The sequence below is a fragment of the Lithobates pipiens genome, unplaced genomic scaffold (genome assembly GCF_037356315.1).
Source record: "Lithobates pipiens isolate NorthernLeopardFrog02 unplaced genomic scaffold, aLitPip1_a1.2 Scaffold_67, whole genome shotgun sequence".
Lineage (NCBI taxonomy): Eukaryota > Metazoa > Chordata > Amphibia > Anura > Ranidae > Lithobates > Lithobates pipiens.
Genome location: NW_027507889.1, coordinates 2,021,716 through 2,041,017, shown reverse-complemented (window position 1 = coordinate 2,041,017; position 19,302 = coordinate 2,021,716). Strand labels below are relative to the sequence as shown.

General features: G+C 47.8%; 1 long non-coding RNA gene across 1 annotated transcript in view; it reads left to right on the top strand.

Moving 5' to 3' along the window:
- LOC143959126 (uncharacterized) overlaps positions 1-4,925 on the top strand; it is a 55,753-nt gene extending 50,828 nt beyond the window's left edge. The window contains exon 3 of the long non-coding RNA XR_013270189.1: positions 4,485-4,925. This is a non-coding gene — a long non-coding RNA (uncharacterized LOC143959126). The remainder of the gene's footprint in view (positions 1-4,484) is intronic.
- Positions 4,926-19,302: the final 14,377 nt, after the last annotated feature.

The window sequence follows — 19,302 nt, the reverse complement described above, 5'->3', positions numbered from 1 at the left end:
ATCCGGCGGACCCACGCAGAGAAAGTCATCCAAATAATGGATAACAGAGTTCAGCCCTGCGACATCCCGCACCACCCATTCCACAAATGAGCTAAATGTTTCAAACACCACGCATGAAATGGAGCACCCCATGGGGAGGCAACGGTCAACATAAAACATGTTGTCCCAATGACACCCCAACAACCGAAAACTTTCGGGATGGACGGGGAGCAACCGAAAAGCCGACTCAATGTCTGTTTTCGCCATCAGCGCCCCCCGCCCATATCGGTGGACCCATCTCACCGCCGCATCAAAGGACATGTAGCTAACTGTACACTCCTCAGGATCAATGGCATCATTGACCGACCCCCCTTTCGGAAAAGACAAGTGGTGAATTAGCCGAAATTTCTGCGGTTCCTTCTTTGGAACCACCCCCAAAGGAGAAACCACAAGATCAGGGAAAGGTGCCACCAGAAAAGGGCCTCCCATCCGTCCCAACTCTACCTCCTTACGCAGCTTCATAGAAACCACGTCAGGATGCAGCAAGGCCGACTTCAGGTTCCGCGGTACCTCTAACCTACCCGGTATCCGAAAGCCCTCTGTGAAACCCTCCTCCAAGAGGCGTGCTGCCTTCCTATCCGGATACCTACTGAGAAACGGTCGCATCCTTTCCACCATCACTGGCGCCCTCCCTCTTTTGCGCAGCATCTCCAGATCTGTTCCTACCCTGTTTAAAACAGCATGACAACGGGTGCGTTCCCCCGCAGCCGGAACACTCGTGCTTGTACCGACAGGATCCGCAGAACTTACAGGATCCCTCGTTGAACTGCCAACACGTTCCCTTCTTTCTACTGGCCGATTGTCCGGGAGCGGAAGATCCACTGCCCCCCCCCCTGAAAAAACTGGCCCAGTGCCCTCGCCGACGTGGGGCGCATCCACAGACGAATGTCCTTGTGGTCCCATCTCAGCGACGGCCGCACCGCTCTCCGCTGGCAAAACTGTTCATCGTATCCAGCCACGCGGTTCCCCCGTACACTCGGTAAGCTTCCCCAACCGAGTCCATGTAACAGAAAAGAGCCGAGCAATGCTCAGCGTTCTTTTCACCAATCACACTCGCCATGATGGCGAATGCCTGCAGCCAATTCGCAAAGGTCCTCTGTATCAGTCTGTACCGCCGCTTCTCCTCGTCGTCTTTTTTTAGTATCATCCGGCTTGACCCTGCCAGGTTGAACTTCTCTAGTGGTAGTAGTGAAAATATCTCCACATACTCACCCTTCCATATTTTCTCCCGTACCTCTGGCTTCAAATGAGCCCCCAACGGCCTTTCAAAGCAGACATACACCTCGCATTTCGAAGAGTCCGCCAAACGCACAATGTCTTGTCTAGTAGAGGACTCGCTCCCGCTCGATGCCTTAATGGGCACTGGCGGCTCCTGCCCCGTGGGCCCAGCCACTGCCGGGACCACCACTTCCGTGCCTTTTGCGACACCCCCGGACACCCCGCCAGAAGGGACCCACGCCGCCGCCGGGCCAGCAGCAGCCCTCTCCTGGTGCTCAAACCTGCCCACCAGCTCCTTGATCCCAGCCAGAAAACCCAACAGCCCACTCTCTGCCTTGACAGCCCCACCTGTCCTCAAACCCCCCTGCTCCACCACCTTCTGTGTACCCGCACTCACAGCACCACCGGCACCCGCCGAAACAATCCCCCCACCAATAGGTAAACTTAAAGGGTACTCACCGGGCTACACAGGAGCGATCCCACCAGCCGATCTCTCGGACACCCTAGCAGGGATTGGACTTCTCGGAACCTCCTCCTCCGATCCGGACACCTTACCCTCCGACCTGTGACCGGACATCAGCGCATCCTCTCCAGACAGCCCACCAGGGGACACGGCCCTGGCTGCCGAGGGTAAAACAGCCGACCTGGCCTGCTGCCATGCTGCGTACCCGCCAGTGGATTTTTGCGTTGCCTTTGTAGGGCCGGTGCGGACCACCTCAGCCCCGTCCGATCGACCACCAATCGCCGACGCCAGTCTCCTTCCCTCCTCACCCGACCTGGCGATGCTAGCCCTGGGGGGGGGGGGGTGGACCCACCCCCTTAGCCTGAGATCTCCCCCTCTGAGGTCCTAACCCTGCGTGTTCCACGCTGGGTGGGGGGGCTGCATCCACTCCTACTGCTCTCCTATGGGGCCCAGAGGCTCCAGTAGATCCCCCTTCCGGCCTGCTCCTCTGTCCCAGCCTCCTTGGGGATGGGCTCCTCAGTCTCCCCCCTCCAGTCCTGGTGGCTCTCTTCGCCGGGGGCCCGATGGAGCCCTCCCCGGACTGCTGGCATCAGCCCTCCCTCTCCTGGGGGGTTCAGGTGAAAACCTGGATGGGGGCCGTGACCTCCATGGGCAAAACCCCCACCCCCCCCCTCCGTCCGTGGATGTCCCCCCCGGCTGCCCCAGCAAAACCCCCAGTGTCTCCTGCACCCATGCCTCCCCCCGAGTGGCTGCCTCCTCTCTAACCTTTGCAATTAGCTCCTCTATGGCTGCCATGCTGCTGTCCCATACAAACTTTTTTCTTGAATGCTGCCTCGTGGAGGGGGACGGGATCAACTTCTCTGCACTGAGTAACTCCCACCCTACTCCCCTCGGCCAATCCCCCGCCCCCTATCATGCAGGGCTGACATGCACTGTTCACACAGTCATGCCAGCCCTCTGCCTACGGGGTTTTGTTAACCCCTGTGGCGCCGGGCTTTTCTGGAAAGCATTTTATTGTTTTAAAATGCCTAGCTTGTCAATATTACAATTGAGTGCATTGTGTTTTAAAGGTTGTTAATGCAATAATTGAGGCCTAAAGCCCCATATCATCCTCCTTGTGTTTTTTAATGTTACCAATATCTCGTTGCAGATGACCGGAATGAGCACAAGATGTATGTGTGAAATGCGTCCACATGACCATAGTTTGATGTCTTTGGTGTTATCTTTGTGAAACAATATAAAAGGCAATGGGAAGATGTGGATCTGCAGTCATTTCTTTCTTCCTTCTGAATGGAATGATCTGGCTTTGTTCAGGTCTCAGCTTGGCGGGCGGACGTGCCGACTGGTGGCTCAGGTCTACCAGTGGGACAGGAAGAGCGGCTGGAGGGGGGGTTGGACGTCCCCTCTCGAACGGCTTTTAGCCGCCTTGGTTGTTATCACTAAAAAGCCAACCGTTCTAAAAAAAAAAAAAAAGTAACACCTTCAAGCCACGAACGCAAATTTGCATACAGTAAGAGCGACGTCGTGCCCAAATATTGTCCTTTTCCTTTATTTTTTTATTTTTTTCCCCACAAATAAAACTTTCCTGGTGCCACCATGGCAGCATACCTGTGATAGCTCCGCCCCGGAGTCCTACCCTCAGGATAGTTAATAGCTTATAAAAATGACATCTCCTTTTTTTCCTCATACCTAACGGATAGTGTTTGGATGTATCTTACCTCTGCCCTGGGCAGTTTTCCGTCTGGGTTCTGGCCTCTCCCACATGCAGTCCCCGACATCCACAGACCGCCCCCCCCCCGACATCCACAGACCGCCCCCCCCCCCGACATCCACAGACCGCCCCCCCCCCACATCCACAGACCGCCCCCTCACATCCTGCACAGACCTGCCCCCACATACTCCACAGGCCGGCCCCCACATCTCCAGACTGGCCCCCGACATACCACTGGCCCCCAACATACCACTGGCCCCCAACATCCACAGCCTGGCCCCCGAAATCCACAGACTGGCCCCCACATCCACAGACTGGCCCCTAACATCCACAGACTGGCCCCCAAAATCCACAGACTGGCCCCCACATTCACAGACTGGCCCTCGACATCCACAGACTGGCCCTCGACATCCACAGACTGGCCCCCGACATCCACATACCATGACTGGCCCCCGACATCCGACTGGCCCCCGCTCTGACATCCACAGTGACAGACTGGCCCCCGACATGCCGCCGTTGCCGTGCGGAGACATTTAACTGTGGCACCGCCCACTGCACTTTACACTGATACACACACACACTGGCAGCGGGGGTGGGCGGCGCCATAGGTGTAGACCAACTTCTGGTCTTCTTAAAAATGGCGGCCGGCGGAGACATTGTCCTCCTATAGACCTCTAGCGGCCGGCGGCAAAAAAAATGGGAAATTCAATTTCCTGGGACAAACCGAATTTAAACTTAAAATTAATTCGGGACAAATGTACTAATCCCGGGAATGTCCCGGGAAATTCGGGACAGTTGGCAACTATGATATATATATAATCAGGGGGGGTGTATGGCCAGGGGGTTTCATGGGATTCTATTGTGCTTTCTTTAGTATTCTGTCCAGTCGCTTTCTGCCCTTGCCTGCCCTGCGATTATGAGTCAGCCGCTGCTAGACCAAGACCCTTCCTTTCTTAGGTAAGGGTTTGTACCTCATGTGTTTTATTTTTTTTTCGTTTTTTTTGTGTTTATCCCAGACTAAAAGAGTGCCTTGCACTATTACTTTCGTTTCAGCCCTATACACAAGAGAACGTCTAATCAGACATCTGGTCATCACAACGGACGCACACGCCCATGTTCGGCGCACAGCCGCTCAACTAGCTCTCATCATTCTAAGGAAAGAGCAAGATCCAAAAGGCATCGGTCAGCTAGCCCTCCCAGGCAGGTAAAGAGGGAATGTAGGGCGTGATGTGCACCCCCGATGACAGATAAACTGATCTGTAAAGACTGTTTTCAAGCCTGCACGGATCGCGAAAAGGCAGAGGTGGAACAAGTTACAGAGTTGATCAAAAGAGTGGTTAACCACTTGACCACTGGGCACTTAAACACCCTTAATAACCAGACCAATTTTCAGCTTTCGGTGCTCTCACATTTTGAATGACAATTACTCAGTCATGCAACACTGGACCTATATGAAATTTTTGTCCTTTTTTTTCACACAAATAGAGCTTTCTTTTGGTGGTATTTAATCACCGCTCGTTTTTTTTTTTTTTTGTGCTATAAAAGAAAAAATACAGAAAATTCTGAAAAAAAATGAATTTTTATTTGTTTCTGTTATAAAATTTAGCAGATTAGTAATTTTTTCTTCATAAATTTTGGCCAAAATTTATACTACTGCATATCTTTGGTAAAAATAAGTACAAATTGGTGGATATTATTTGGTTTTTGTGAAAGTTATAGAGTCCACATGCTATGGTGCCAATATCTGAAAATTGATCACACCTGAAGTACTGATGGCCTATTTGAATTCTTGAGACCCTAACATGCCAGAAAAGTACAAATACCCTCCAAATGACCCCTTTTTGGAAAGAAGACATTCCAAGGTATTTAGTAAGAGGCATGATGAGTTTTTTTTAAGTTGCCATTTTTTCCCACAATTCTTTGCAAAATCAAGATTTTTTTTATTTTTTCTCACAAAATTGTCATATTATCAGTTTATTTCTCACACACAGCATATGCATACCACACATTACACCCCAAAACACATTCTGCTATTACTCCCGAGTACGACGATACCACATGTGTGAGACTTTTTTTTACTTTTAAACAGGTAATGTTTATTGAACATTATTGCAGAGATTACAATCGCAGTGGCATACACCGAATATTCAAAAGGCGTTGCGTCATAACCATAACAGTAGATAAAAGACATTTTTCCATTACAGTAGCGATTATGTATCACAGCCAAGGAAAGTCCTAACATTGACATGTTATTTACTGTAACATTACATCAAATTCCCTCATCACACGTGGCAGCCTCCTGCAGCCATTTATCCCATATTCTATGATATTTAGCTGGGCAACCCCTATTTTTATATAAGAATTTTTTGTATGGGAGCGTAAGATTAACTTCCCATTTCCAGTCCTCAACCCGGGGTGGAAGGGGCCTCATCCACTGTCTAGCTATCACTTTTCGAACAGAAAACAAGGTTTCCTGCAGGAAAGTGCCAGTAGTTTTATCTAATACATCAGGAAATACCCCTAGTAGACAAGGTTTGGGGTCTAGAGCCAAGGGTGAGCCCATAACATCATGTAGAAATGATACTACTTGTTTCCAAAGTTCCTGCAGTTTGGGGCAAGACCAGATAAGATGGAAGAACGTCCCAGTCTCAAGAGTACACATCGGGCAGAGCACAGATTGATTCATATTATATTTGGCGGTCCTGAGGGGGGTGAGGTATGCTTTATGCACTATGTAAATCTGAGAAAGCCTGTCCTGGAGCCTAGGGGACACCAACTTGCACATCTCCAGAGCCTCCTCCCATTCCTCGTCTGTCAGTTCACCCACATCACCCTCCCAGCGGGACTTCAGAGCATACGCTAGTCTCGCCGAGACGGGGGGCCGTAAGCATACCATAAAAGCACGAGATAAGCTTTTTGGGATCAGTGTCCTTCACTATGGCGACAATAGGATTGGGAGCAGGCCGAGGCAATGACTGCGGGAATTGTGTTCTAAGTGCATGTTGAACCTGTAGGTACTGAAATAGCATAGTGTTTGGAATACAATATTCCTCCTGCAGCGCCTGAAACGTTTTAATAGTACCATGGTGAATCAGGTGATGCAAGTAGTATATTCCCCTCGATACCCATAACTGAACACTCTGGATCTTTTGAAGTTCCGGCAATTGTTTGTTATGCCAAAGTGGGGTATAGTCATTTGGTGATGCAACATTCAGTTTAGTGGATGCCAGATCCCAAATCTTTCTGTAATGAAAAAGCATGGAGTGTTTACCTGGCTCCACGACTGAGCTCCCCGCCCCCGTCGAGATAGCAGCTATTGGATCATCTGCCATTTGTGCCCAAGTAGGGGAGAGAAGGGTAAGAAAACGTTGTTTATCAGTCTACATGAAAAAGCTGAGACAGTTGTGAGGCAACATAGTAATGATTTAGATCTGGAAGAGCCATGCCCCCCATATCAGTCGGGCTTTTCAAAGCCTGCCAAGCAAGCTTGTGTCTATTATTCCCCCATACAAAGGGCCTAAGGAGACTTTCAAGGGATTTAAAGTATTTCAGCGGCAAATATACCGGGGCATGCCACAACACATACAGTATTTTAGGTAATAGGACCATTTTAATCAGATTAACGCGCCCCCAAACCCCAAGGGGGAGACGAGACCAGGCCTGAATCTTAGTACGCACCAGGGAGAATAATGGTTCTATATTCAGCGCAATGTAATCTGCTGGATTCCTAGAGACATATACCCCCAGATACTTAATAGTGCCGACTCGCTGAAGAGGCAGACTGGCCTGAGATTCTGACTGTGGAAAACTGTCAATAGGCAAAATTTGGGATTTTTCCCAGTTTATACGAAGACCGGAAAAGCTACCGAACCACTCTATCTTTTGTAGGGCCTTTGCGAGGGAAGGGCCCGAGTCCGCCAGGTATAACAGCGTGTCGTCAGCATATTGACTGATTTTTTCGGTTAGTCGACCCATCGTCAGTCCCCTGATCGCAGGGTCCTCACGAATCGACACCACTAAAGGTTCAGCAGCCAAGGCATATAGTAGCGGGGACACCCCTGTCTGGTACCTCTACTAAGGCCAAACTCCCGGGAGGACCACCCATTCGCCACCACCTTAGCCGTTGGGCGATGATACAGCAGCTTCACCCACCGGATAAAGTTCGGGCCAAAGCCGTATCCCGCTAGACACTTCCACAAATACTCCCATTCCACTGAGTCAAATGCCTTAGCCGTGTCAAGTGTCACCACCACACGCTCACCCACTGCCTCATGCGTTGCCTGTAGATTTATATAGAGCCTGCGTAGATTGAACGATGTATTCCGCCCCGGCATATAGCCCGCCTGGTCAGCCTGAATCAGGCTAAGGATCACTCCGTTCAATCTAGTAGCAAGTATTTTAGCTAAAATCTTAATATCTACCTGCAATAGGGAGATTGGGCGGTATGATTCCGGGAAACCCGGATCTTTTCCAGGTTTGGGAATCAAAACTATCGTTGCCTCCCTCATGGACGGAGGCAATGTCAGTGTATCAAAAAGACTCCCGTAGAGGGCAAGAAGCTTAGGCGCCAGCACGTCTTGGTAACGGGAATAAAATTCAATGGGAAGACCATCTGACCCCGGCGACTTGGATTTTGCAAATTCCGCAATAGCACCTGAAAGGTTATGCTAAGCATCCATCTTGTTTCTGTCAGCCATCTTAATATTCACAAACTTCCATTTCACAATATGTACAGTTTGAACACCCCTTTAACTTCTCAGATAACTGTCTCAACATGAGATTCTTCTAACTCGTGTGTTCTCACACACTTATCTATAACCTTCACACTGTTTCTCAGCATCTTTTAGCTACAGAAGGAATTATGTATCTTTTCTTATATTAATTCAGCTAGCTTAGAACAAAGAACAATAGCGTTTTTGTCTTGACCAGCTGTAATCGTCTTGATGTCTACTGCGCATGTCTTATTCTGTATGACGTAAAATACCCTATATCATTTGCTTTGTAATAACTCAATACAATTAGTTCTCGAAGGACGCCATGGTGTGTGTGTGGTTTTATTTGTCCTTTGAGAATTGATTCCAGATATATCTGAATTTATACAATGCATTGGATCTAAGGTCTGAGAGGTTGAAGGGACCACCCTAGACACAGGATTAACCCTAACAGAACTGGGGGCTCGTCCGGGATGGATGTTAACCCTTAATGGACGTGGAAAGCTACTTTTAACGGCTCGGTAAGTGAATTCTATTCTTATTGAGTGAAATTGACTTGCCGCAGTCCAGGTGTCAGGTGTGTGACTTGGCTTCCATCCCACAGAGATTGCTGTTGGGTTATAGAACCTCTCATAAGTATACATAAGTTGACCGGTCATGACCTTGGAGGTCATATAGTGTTTTGGGGACACTTGTAAAGGTTTTGGTGACCTTAAAAGAAAAGATCTTGGCGATCTTAGAAGAATAGGTTTTGGGGACCTAGAAAAAAATTTACAGAGTACTCTAGAGTTTTCGTTCTGTTCGGCACAGAACTGGTGACTAATGATCAATGTATTGTGTAAACTTTGTGTATGATTGTATAACTGCTTTGCTTTAAAAGTATCACGCTGAATGAATTGCGCTGAGTGTGTATATGTGGACTGCTATTTTGTTTCCAGAACCAAAAGGCATACTTGGTGAGTAGTATTCCCGGAGGTTATAAAGTTACAATTTGGGTAAAGCTATTTTGTGAAAGGTAAACAGATTAATGTACATTGCAAGTTAAATTCATCTGTGGTTTAAATTTGTCTGAAACAAAACGGCAGCTCCATGAGCAAGATTGTGTGTTTATTGTATGTCTGAAATACTCTTGAACTTGTTCCAAATTTATTCTGTTACAGTCTTGAAGTGATTGTAGCTGTATTAGTACAAAAAAGTGTCACGGACAGTACTGATAGTTTTTGTTAAAGGAATCTAGGTTGAGGTATTGCCTAATTGTCTGATTGTCTGCACCGCTAGGTGGCAGTCAAGCAAATAAATTGTTTTGCTTTCATAGGAAAATGAAACGGAGCAATGCCTAGTTAACCCTTAGGTGGACCATATGGCAGGATGGACAGAAAGCCGGTTTGGGCATTCTGACAACTTTGGATCCATTATTGATCCAGACTTTCCTGGGTAATCTCAAACCCCATTTAGTGGTCCCAGTCAAACAAATGATTACTGAATGGTCAACACTTTCTAGAACTGACTTTGGCAGAAAGATGTCTCCACACAACATTTCCAAGGGAATACGAAGGGGAACTTTAGAGGCAGAGGAAATTTTAGAGGCAGATTTAGAGGCAGAAATGGAAGAGGGATGAGTCGCTCTAGAAACAATGGATGTTTCAATTGCGGTGCTGAGGATCACTGGGTGAGTCAGTGTCCTCACCCCACCCCTTCTCAGACTCCCGATTCCAGCTCTGTCCCTAACCAGACACAACAACCACAGGCATCCATCCAACAAGGTCCAACATTTCCAATCAAATGGGGAAATCAACAACAATGATGGGGCCCGGAGGGTAGTGTCCCAGCTTTTCCTTTTGTCTCAGATGATTTCACTGACAGTCCAATGGTTGCTATTTCAATAAATGGGAGACTCCTCCCCTATCTTGTTGATAGCGAGGCCACTAGGAGTACTATTTGTGAAGATCATTTCAGAGGCAAATGGGAACCAGCGGAACCCTCTTTGGGAATTAATGGGATACTGACAAAAACATATAGGACTCCACCCCTACCAATAGAAGATGATGAAGGGTACACCATATGCACACATTCTTTCAGGATAATACCAAGGTGTCCTGTAAATTTGTTGGGAAGAGACTTGTTTGGGCCACTAGGAATCACAATTAGAACCAACTCAGAAGGAGGTCTAGACATTTCCTCAGATAAAATCACTATAGTAGCATGCAAACCAGGTTCATTGATGCTGTCACAACAAAATAGTGAAGAAGATTTTGAGGATATAGACCCCCAGGTCTGGTCTACATCAGATCTGGATGTAGGACTTGTTTCATGCACACCATACAAGGCCACTCTCAAAGAAGGTGCATTTCCTATCTATCACAAACAGTATCCACTCTCTAAAGAAAAGATGGATGGCATAGTGCCAATGGTGAAAAAGTTTCTGCAGGATGGAATCCTGGAGGAAATTATTTCTCCATACAACACACCTGTTAACCCTGTAAAGAAGCCGGATGGCTCCTTCAGATTTGTACAGGACTTGAGGGCCATAAATGACCTCATAGTCCCAATAGCACCCATTGTACCTGATGTTCCATCTCTACTGTCCTCCATTCCAGCAACAGCCAAATGTTTTACTGTGATTGATTTAAAGAATGCTTTTTTCTCTGTCCTTGTAGACAAGGAGACAAGGCCACTCTTTGCTTTTACTGTGTCGATTGACCAACACAATCGCCAGTTTACCTGGTGTAGAATGCCCCAGGGATATATAGACTCACCTGTGGTCTATTCTATAGTACTCCAAGCCACCCTCAGGCCTTGGACTGCCCCTCATGGTTCTGTACTGTTGCAATATGTTGATGATCTTTTGATTTGTAGTTCTTCAGAGGAGGACTGCCGAGCTGATAGCCTATCCTTATTGAAATGGTTACATACGTGTGGTCACAAAGTGTCTAAGAAAAAATTACAATGGTGTAAACAGGAGGTTGAGTACCTAGGGTTTGTGCTGTCTCCGGGAGTTAGGAAAGTCAGTCACAAAAGAATTGTTGCTATAGTGGGTCTGCCCCGCCCACTTACCAAGAAAGACCTGCTAACCTTTCTTGGAATGATTGGTTACTGCCGCCAATGGATACCTGACTGCTCTTTCTATGACAATATATTGAGACAAGCAACCCTCTCTGAAATGTCTGACATTGTAAAATGGTCTGATGAAATGTTAAATGCTTTTACCATGTTGAAAAGTGCAATGGTTACCAGCCCGAGCCTCGGCCTCCCTGATTTTAGCAAAATGTTTCACTTGTTTGCTAGGGAAAATTGCAGAACCATGGCAGGAGTACTGGACCAGGAACATGGTGGGAGACTGCGCCCTGTAGCTTTTTTCTCAAAGGTGGTTCCAGTACAGGTGCAAGGCATGCCTGCTTGTCTCGTTGAAGCTTGAAGCGTTGGCTTCTTGTTCTATGGTCGCAGAGTTGGCAGCACCATTTACCTTGGGCCATAACACTACTTTATACACCTCACACAGCGTTACCACACTCCTCAAAACTTTACATACTCAGCATATGTCAGCACAAAGATTGAGTGGGTATGAAGTCATCCTCCTGTCCAATCCAAACTTGAAAATAAAAAGTTCAAACATAAACTCTGGCCCAGCTCCAATTTTGAATGCCTTATTAGGTCTTAAAGGAGAACAGGATGACTTACCACCACCTCATGACTGTACACAATCAATACATCAGGACACTTCACCTAGAGCAGATATGCTTTCAGTACCAATTCCTACTGCACAAACAGTTTTTGTTGATGGCTCTTGCAGCAGACCGAGTGATAATGTCTATCATGCAGGATATGCTGTTGTCCAACTGCCGGATACTGTCCTCGAGGCCAATCCAATACCCTATCAGTCTGCACAAGCTGCTGAATTGATAGCATTAACCCGTGCATGCCAGCTGTTTGCAGGAAAAGAGGTAAACATTTACACTGATTCCAGGTATGCTCATGGTGTGGTTTGGGACCATGGTGTAATATGGCTTCGCAGAGGATATGTGGCAGCAGATGGAAAGAGCATCTCACACTCTGACCTAGTCACAGCATTACTAGATGCAATTCAGTTGCCTTCAAAACTAGCTATCATGCACTGTAAGGCACATACAGGCCAAATGACTGATATAGCCAAAGGTAATGCATTAGCTGACAGAATAGCTAAAGAAGCTGCATCTACACAAAAGGCAAACATTCAAATGCCCATGCTAACACCTCAGCCATGTTCCCTGAAAGAGACACATTGGCTCACAGAACTGCAGGCTTTTGCCACCCCTGATGATATTGCGCAATGGAACTGTGATGGGATGGTACAAAAGGATCCTAAAACAGGATTAATCTGCAAAGAGGGGAAGCCGTGTATTCCTGTTGCTAGCGCCCCCCTGTTCATTGCACAATACCATGGACTGGGTCACAAGGGATGGCAGGCCACATGTGAACTTCTAGATGCAGATTTTTTCATTGCAGGATTACCTAATCTAGTCAAAGCTTTTGTAAGGGGATGTGTCACTTGCAAGTGGAAAAAAGTTCTCCCAGCTGTATTAGCTGAAATCAGAATGACCCCTCACAGTGTGACGGGTTATTCCCCCTTTGAGGTACTCATGGGTAGGCCATTCCCCACACCGTGGGCTAATCATCCCTTGATGGTAGAGAAAGGTGATTTGGAACAAATACAGGAGGAATATGTAAAAAAAAACTGATTGAAACTCTTGATATTGTCGAAAGAAGAGTTGCTCGCACCTCTCCTTCTTCTTCACAGGTACCAACCCACCCGTTCCAGGTCGGTGATCAAGTTGTGGTCCAGAGGCTTCAGAAAGGTCGAAAGCCGCAAGAGGTTCCATTCGGACCAGTGACCAAAGTGGTAGCCGTCACCAGGACCGCCATCCTTACAGAGGAAAGTCCTACTTGGATCCATGCCAGCAGAGTAAAGAAGGTTGATCTAAGCCCAGGAATCCAAGAGCCTGCATCTGTTCCTCCGTAACTTGGGAGAGGGAAACCTGAGCCAAAAAGCCGTCCATCGGAGTGGTGTCGTCTGAGACTGTAGTGGTGTATAGGTCCGCGAAAAAATCCCGAAATCTAGCTGTCACCTCAGAAGGGTCCGTGATCATTGTATCACCCTGACCCCGCAAAGAAATAACAACCGGGGGCCTGTCTTCCCTGTGTACCAAATATGCTAGCAACTTACCAGCTCTTTCCCCGGATTCAAAGTATTTTTGTTTGGTAAAAAAAAGTTTCTGTCGGGCCTTGTCGTGGTGTAGCTGAGAAACCACCCTCAACTGTAGTCTAAATGCATCTGCGTTTGCCGTAGACGGGTCATCTATGTAGGTGCGTTCCCTGGAGCTCAAATCAGCCTCAGCCTCAATAATAACAGTGGCCGAGTCAGCTTTGAGCCTATTAATGTGGGCAGTCAGCACCGATCGAGCGTGTAATTTAAATGTATCCCACACTGCTGGAACTGAGGCTGTGTGGTCATTATCCTCAAAAAATTTTATCCACTGCTCTTCAATAGTGTCATCTTCGGGTAACAATGTCAGCCAGAACGGATTTAGTCGCCACGCCCGCGGAGGCCTACCCAGGGGCACGTCAAGCACTACAGAGTAGGGGCTGTGGTCCGAAAGTAGTCTGGGGCAGAACAATACTTCCCTGAGTCTGGGAGTGAGTTGTTTAGATATTAGTATAAAGTCAATACGGGAGAGAGAACCATGTGTGGGTGAGAAGCATGAATACTCCTTCTTTTGAGGGAATTTGTGCCTCCAAGTGTCCACAAGGTGAATGGTAGTTACAAGCCTGGACAACCTAGTGGTCCCAGCTTGCCCCACCATCAACTCGGGGGGTTTGAGCCTATCCAGGGAAGGGTTAAGCGTAGTGTTGAAATCCCCCAGCCAGATAACAGGAACCGCCGGATGTCTGGACATAAAAGACAGTCCCTCAACAACCAACGTCATGGTAAATGGAGGGGGGATATAGAAGGCCATAATAAGGTAGGGTTCCCCATACAATTTAGCATGTAGAAAAACAAACCTGCCCTGTGGGTCAGTATGAATTTCGCAAAGTTCAAATTGGACAGACTTAGCTACAAGTACCGAAACCCCCCTCGAATGAGACGTGTAGGTGGAATGAAATGCCCACCCTATCCAAGGGCGTTTAAGGGCCATCTGCAGTCCACCCTCCACATGCGTCTCAACTAGCACCATCACTTCCGCCCTTTGCTTTTTGAGGAACGTGAAGGCTGCCGCGCGCTTAATTTTATCGCACAGGCCCCTCACGTTCCAGGTAAGAAACCATATAGATGCCATAAAGATTCATATAAAGCAATAGGTGCAGTCGGCTTACCCCCTAACAGCCCTCCTATAAACACACCCCAATACAGTCGTGTTTGATCAAGCCCAAACAGGGGCTGCATAGGCAGTAGTGGTAAAAAACATTCAGTAAAAGTAACACTTAGTTCAGATACATACTTCGATATATTTATAGTAATCTTCTGCATAGAAACCCTAACCAAACCATCCCCCTCCCCCCACCCTACCCTGCACCAACCCCAACTTGTGCGGGTATGTTCCCTGAAAAACCAAACATGTCTGGCTGGGAAAACCAGTTTCATTAAATCAATAAAAAGGTTTAGAACAATAAGTCTGGAAGAGGGTCGCGGCCACCGGCACCAGATGGCAAGGCAAAGCAGAGCCCCCTGTATAACAGTACACAGTGGTGACCCGGGTAAACAGGCAAAAGTGTCGGTTGCCGTCCAGTTCCAGTGATCAGCTCCCTCTTGACAAGAAAAAGTCCCAGCAGACAATGGAGCAGTGTTCCGCTGCACCGTGCAATTAGCCTGTAGGCCTAACATGTCTCCCCTTGCTCCGGGAGAAAAAAAAAAAAAAGGGAAAACCAAAATTGTTGAAATAAAGCAAACAGGTATGTATTGCAGAAAAGGTCCCCCAACAGGGACACTAAGAAAAAAGGAAAAAAGTTGATCCATTAACGTTAACACCATCAGCCGGCGCAGATGTCCCAGAATCGGAAAGTTCAGCAGATCTCAAAGTAGAAAAGGGCATAACGGTAACATTCGCCGCAGATGCAAGCACCCTAGCGATAATAGAGCAGCAAGTAGAGATCAGGCGACCTGCCACCGTTCCAGGACACCAGGGGAGAGACGAAAAAAATTTGTTAGCTCACACGTCCCAATGGGTTTCAGGCAGCTCCATCTTGAGGCCCTCTGCGTTCCAACCATGCTATGACCTTTCTGGGTTGTTCAAAGAAGATCGCCCGGTCTCCTGCCTCCACCCTGAGGCGTGCTGGAAATAGCATAGAGTATTTCACTTGCTGTGCACGCAGTAATCTTTTGGCCTCCATGAAACTCTGTCGGCGTTTCTGGACGTCCGCGGAAAAATCAGGGAAGATTGCAACTTTAATATTGCCCACAGGAATATTACCCTTTTCCCGAGCCATGTGGAGGGCCGCGTCTCTGTCCTTATAGTTCAGGAGTTTTGCAATAAAGGTGCGTGGAGGTGCACCCTGAGGTGGAGGCCTGGCAGGCATACGATGCGCGCGTTCAACCGCCAGCATGGGGGAAAAAGACTCTCGGCCATAGGTACTTATCAGCAATTGTTCCAGAAAAGTTGTGGGGTCCTTACCTTCAGCCCCCTCCGGGAGACCAATCAATCGGATGTTGCATCTGCGTATACGATTTTCCATTTCGTCCTGTTTAGTAATCAGGAGATCTATTTGCTTCTGCATGTGGTCAGCATCACTTTGCAGTGGTGGGAGAGCGTCTTCCATATTACTGATACGGGTCTCAGTCTCCCTTACCCGGTCACGCAGTTTCTGAAAGTCTTGCCTCAGTAAAGAGATGTCCGTTTGCACTTCCTCAATTTGGGATGTAAGGGACGTGCGGCACAATGTAATGGCTTCAAGAAGCCTGTCCGTGTCTCCCGCCACACGCGGCCCTCCCGGCTCCTCCGCGCCGCCATTTTCCTCCCCCTCCTCACTCACATGTCGGCGGTATTGTGACAATCGCGCCGCCGCCGATTGTCGGGATTTCGAGGGAGACATATGTGCCGGAATGGAGGGACGCCTGCCAGACGTGTTTAGGTGAGTATCGGTGCTGTGGTGTCACAGGATCAGCGTGGGAGACAGGATTCCTCGGCGGAGCTCCGGAGACACGCGTCCTACTCCATGCAAGGTCAGGCCACGCCCCACATGTGTGAGACTTTTACACAGTGTGGCCACATACAGAGGCCCAACATGCAGGGAGCTCCATCAGGCGTTCTGGAACACCCAGGACAATTCTGACATTTCTCTCCTACATGTAAAAATCATCATTTATTTGCTAGAAAATTACAAAGAATCCCAAAACATTATATATGTTTTTTAGCAAACACCCTGGAGAATACAATGGTGGTCGTTGCAACTTTTTATCTCGCACGGTATTTGTGCAGCAATTTTTCAAATGCTTTTTTAAAAAAAAAAAAGTTTTGTGCTTAAAAAAAAAAAAAAAAACACAGTAAAGTTAGCCCAATTTTTGCATAATGTGAAAGATGAAGTTACGCTGAGTAAATAGATACCTAACATGTCACTCTTCAAAATTGCACACGCTCGTGGAATGGCGCCAAACATCTCTACTTAAAAATCCCCATAGGCGATGATTTAGATTTTTTTTACTGGTTATATGTTTTGAGTTACAAAGGAGGTCTAGGGCTAGAATTATTGCTCTCGTTCTAACGTTCGCAGCGATACCTCACATGTGTGGTTTGAACACCGTTTTCATATGTGGGCGGGACTTACGTATGCGTTCGCTTCTGCATGCGAGCACATGGGGACAGGGGCGCTTTAAAAAAAAATAAAAATTTATTGTTCATTTTACTTTATTTATTTTAGTTTGACTTTTTTTCCCCAAAAATAAATTTTTTGATCACTTTTATTCCTATTACAAGGAATGTAAACATCACTTGTAATAGGAATATGGCATAACAGGTCCTCTTTACAGTGAGATATGGGGTCAATAAGACCCTGCATCTCACCTCTAAGCTGGGAAGCCTGAAAAAAAATAAAAAAATAAAAAAAAGATTCTGGCTTTGATCGTATTGGCGAGTCGGTAGAAGCACCAGAGGGCGACGGGAGGGGGGATGTCTATTGGTATCACCGACTATGGCTGGGTATCTCCGAGTATGGCTGGGTATCTCTGAGTATGACTGGGTATCTCCAAGTATGACTGGGTATCTCAGAGTATGACTGGGTATCTCAGAGTATGACTGGGTATCTCAGAGTATGGCGTTGCAGAGTATTGCGTTGCAGAGCATTGCAGGGTATTGGCGGTTGTTGCAGAGCATTGCAGAGTGTTGCAGGGAATTGGCGGGTGTTGCAGGGTATTGCAGAGTGTTGCAGGGTATTGCAGAGTGTTGCAGGGTATTGCAGAGTGTTGTAAGGTATTGCAGAGTGTTGCAGGGTATTGCAGAGTGTTGCAGGGTATTGGTGGGTGTTGCAGAGTGTTGCAGCGTATTGGCGGGTGTTGCAGAGCATTGCAGAGTGTTGCAGGGTATTGGCGGATGTTGCAGAGCATTGCAGAGTGTTGCAGGGTATTGGCGGGTGTTGCAGAGCATTGCAGAGTGTTGCAGGGTGTTGCAGAGCATTGCAGAGTGTTGTTGCAGGGTATTGCAGAGTGTTGTTGCAGGGTGTTGCAGGGTATTGCAGGGTGTTGCAGGGTATTGGCGGGTGTTGCAGAGTGTTGCAGGGTATTGGCGGGTGTTGCAGAGCATTGCAGATCATTGCAGGGTGTTGCAGAGCATTGCAGGGTGTTGCAGGGTATTGGCGGGTGTTGCAGGGTATTGGCGGGTGTTGCAGAGCATTGCAGAGTGTTGTTGCAGGGTATTGCAGAGTGCTGTTGCAGGGTATTGCAGCAGAGTATTGCAGCAGAGTATTGCAGCAGAGTATTGCAGAGTAATGGCAGGGTATGATGGGGTTAATTTTCGGTGAGCAGCGATGTGGGCACTGCAGATGCAGCCCACAGCGCTGCTGACACTGATCTCTTCCCCCTCCGCTGTACCGATCGGTACAGAGAGGGGGAGGGAGGAACACCGTTATGTTATGACGCCGGTTTGTTTACAAGTGATCGCTCCGTCATTTGACGGAGCGATCACGTGGTAAGCGGCCGCGATGAGCGGCCGCTTACCGTGATCCGTGATGCGCCGGGTCCTCTGGACCCGGCAGTCAAGGATGCTCTCGAGTGCGCGCCCCAGGGGGCGCGTGAGAGCGGAATTCTGGGAGGACGTCATATGACGGCCTCCAAGAGTTAAACAACCGCCCTGTAGCCGGCATTCGACTATGGGCCGGTTGTTAAGTGGTTAAAGACTCATTAGCAGAGCTAATTCATACAACTCCCTCCACGCTTAGGGGTCAAACGTCAGAAATGACTAACCAGGGTCAATCATCCGCGGACCCAGCAGGCACCTCTTCAACCCTGCCTCCCTTATCTGCTGGGGACAGTGCCGAGTCGGAGGATTCCTCAGATGAATCAGAACCCTCTGGGTTTAATTTTTCGTTAGTACAACCTTTTGTCTTGGCGGTTAAACAAGCTATCTGCTGGGAAGAGGTGGAAGAGCCTCCTAAAAAGACAAAAACCTTTTTTCCATTTCTGAAAATGAAATTCATTTTTTTCCCTTTCTAGAAGAATTAAAGGATTTAATAGAAGGGGAATGGAAGAGGACGGATAAATGCTTCTCCCTAAATAGACTGCAGAAGTTGTACCCGCTGGCCAAGTCAGATACAGCCTTCCTGGATACACCTCCAGTAGTTGATGCAGCAGTGGTGCGTTTAACCAAGAACATCACCCTACCTATGGAGGATTCGGCCTCCTTTTAAAGATCCTCTGGACAGGCGTATAGATGGATTTGAAAAAAGCCTATCAGTTGGCTGGAGGAGCATGTAGACTGGCTGTGGCTTTAGCCTTGGTGTCTAATACCATTAAAGCTTGGACAGAAAACATTGAAGTAGTCATCCGTGAAGATGTACCAAAGGACGACATTATAAAAGCCATGGGCAGACGACGCAGCATCAAAACAAAACTGGTGCAAAATCCCTTTTGATGGGAAGGCACTCTTTGGAGAAAGACTGGAAAAGGCAATCTCGAGAGTGACAGGAGGGAAGTTGGGGCT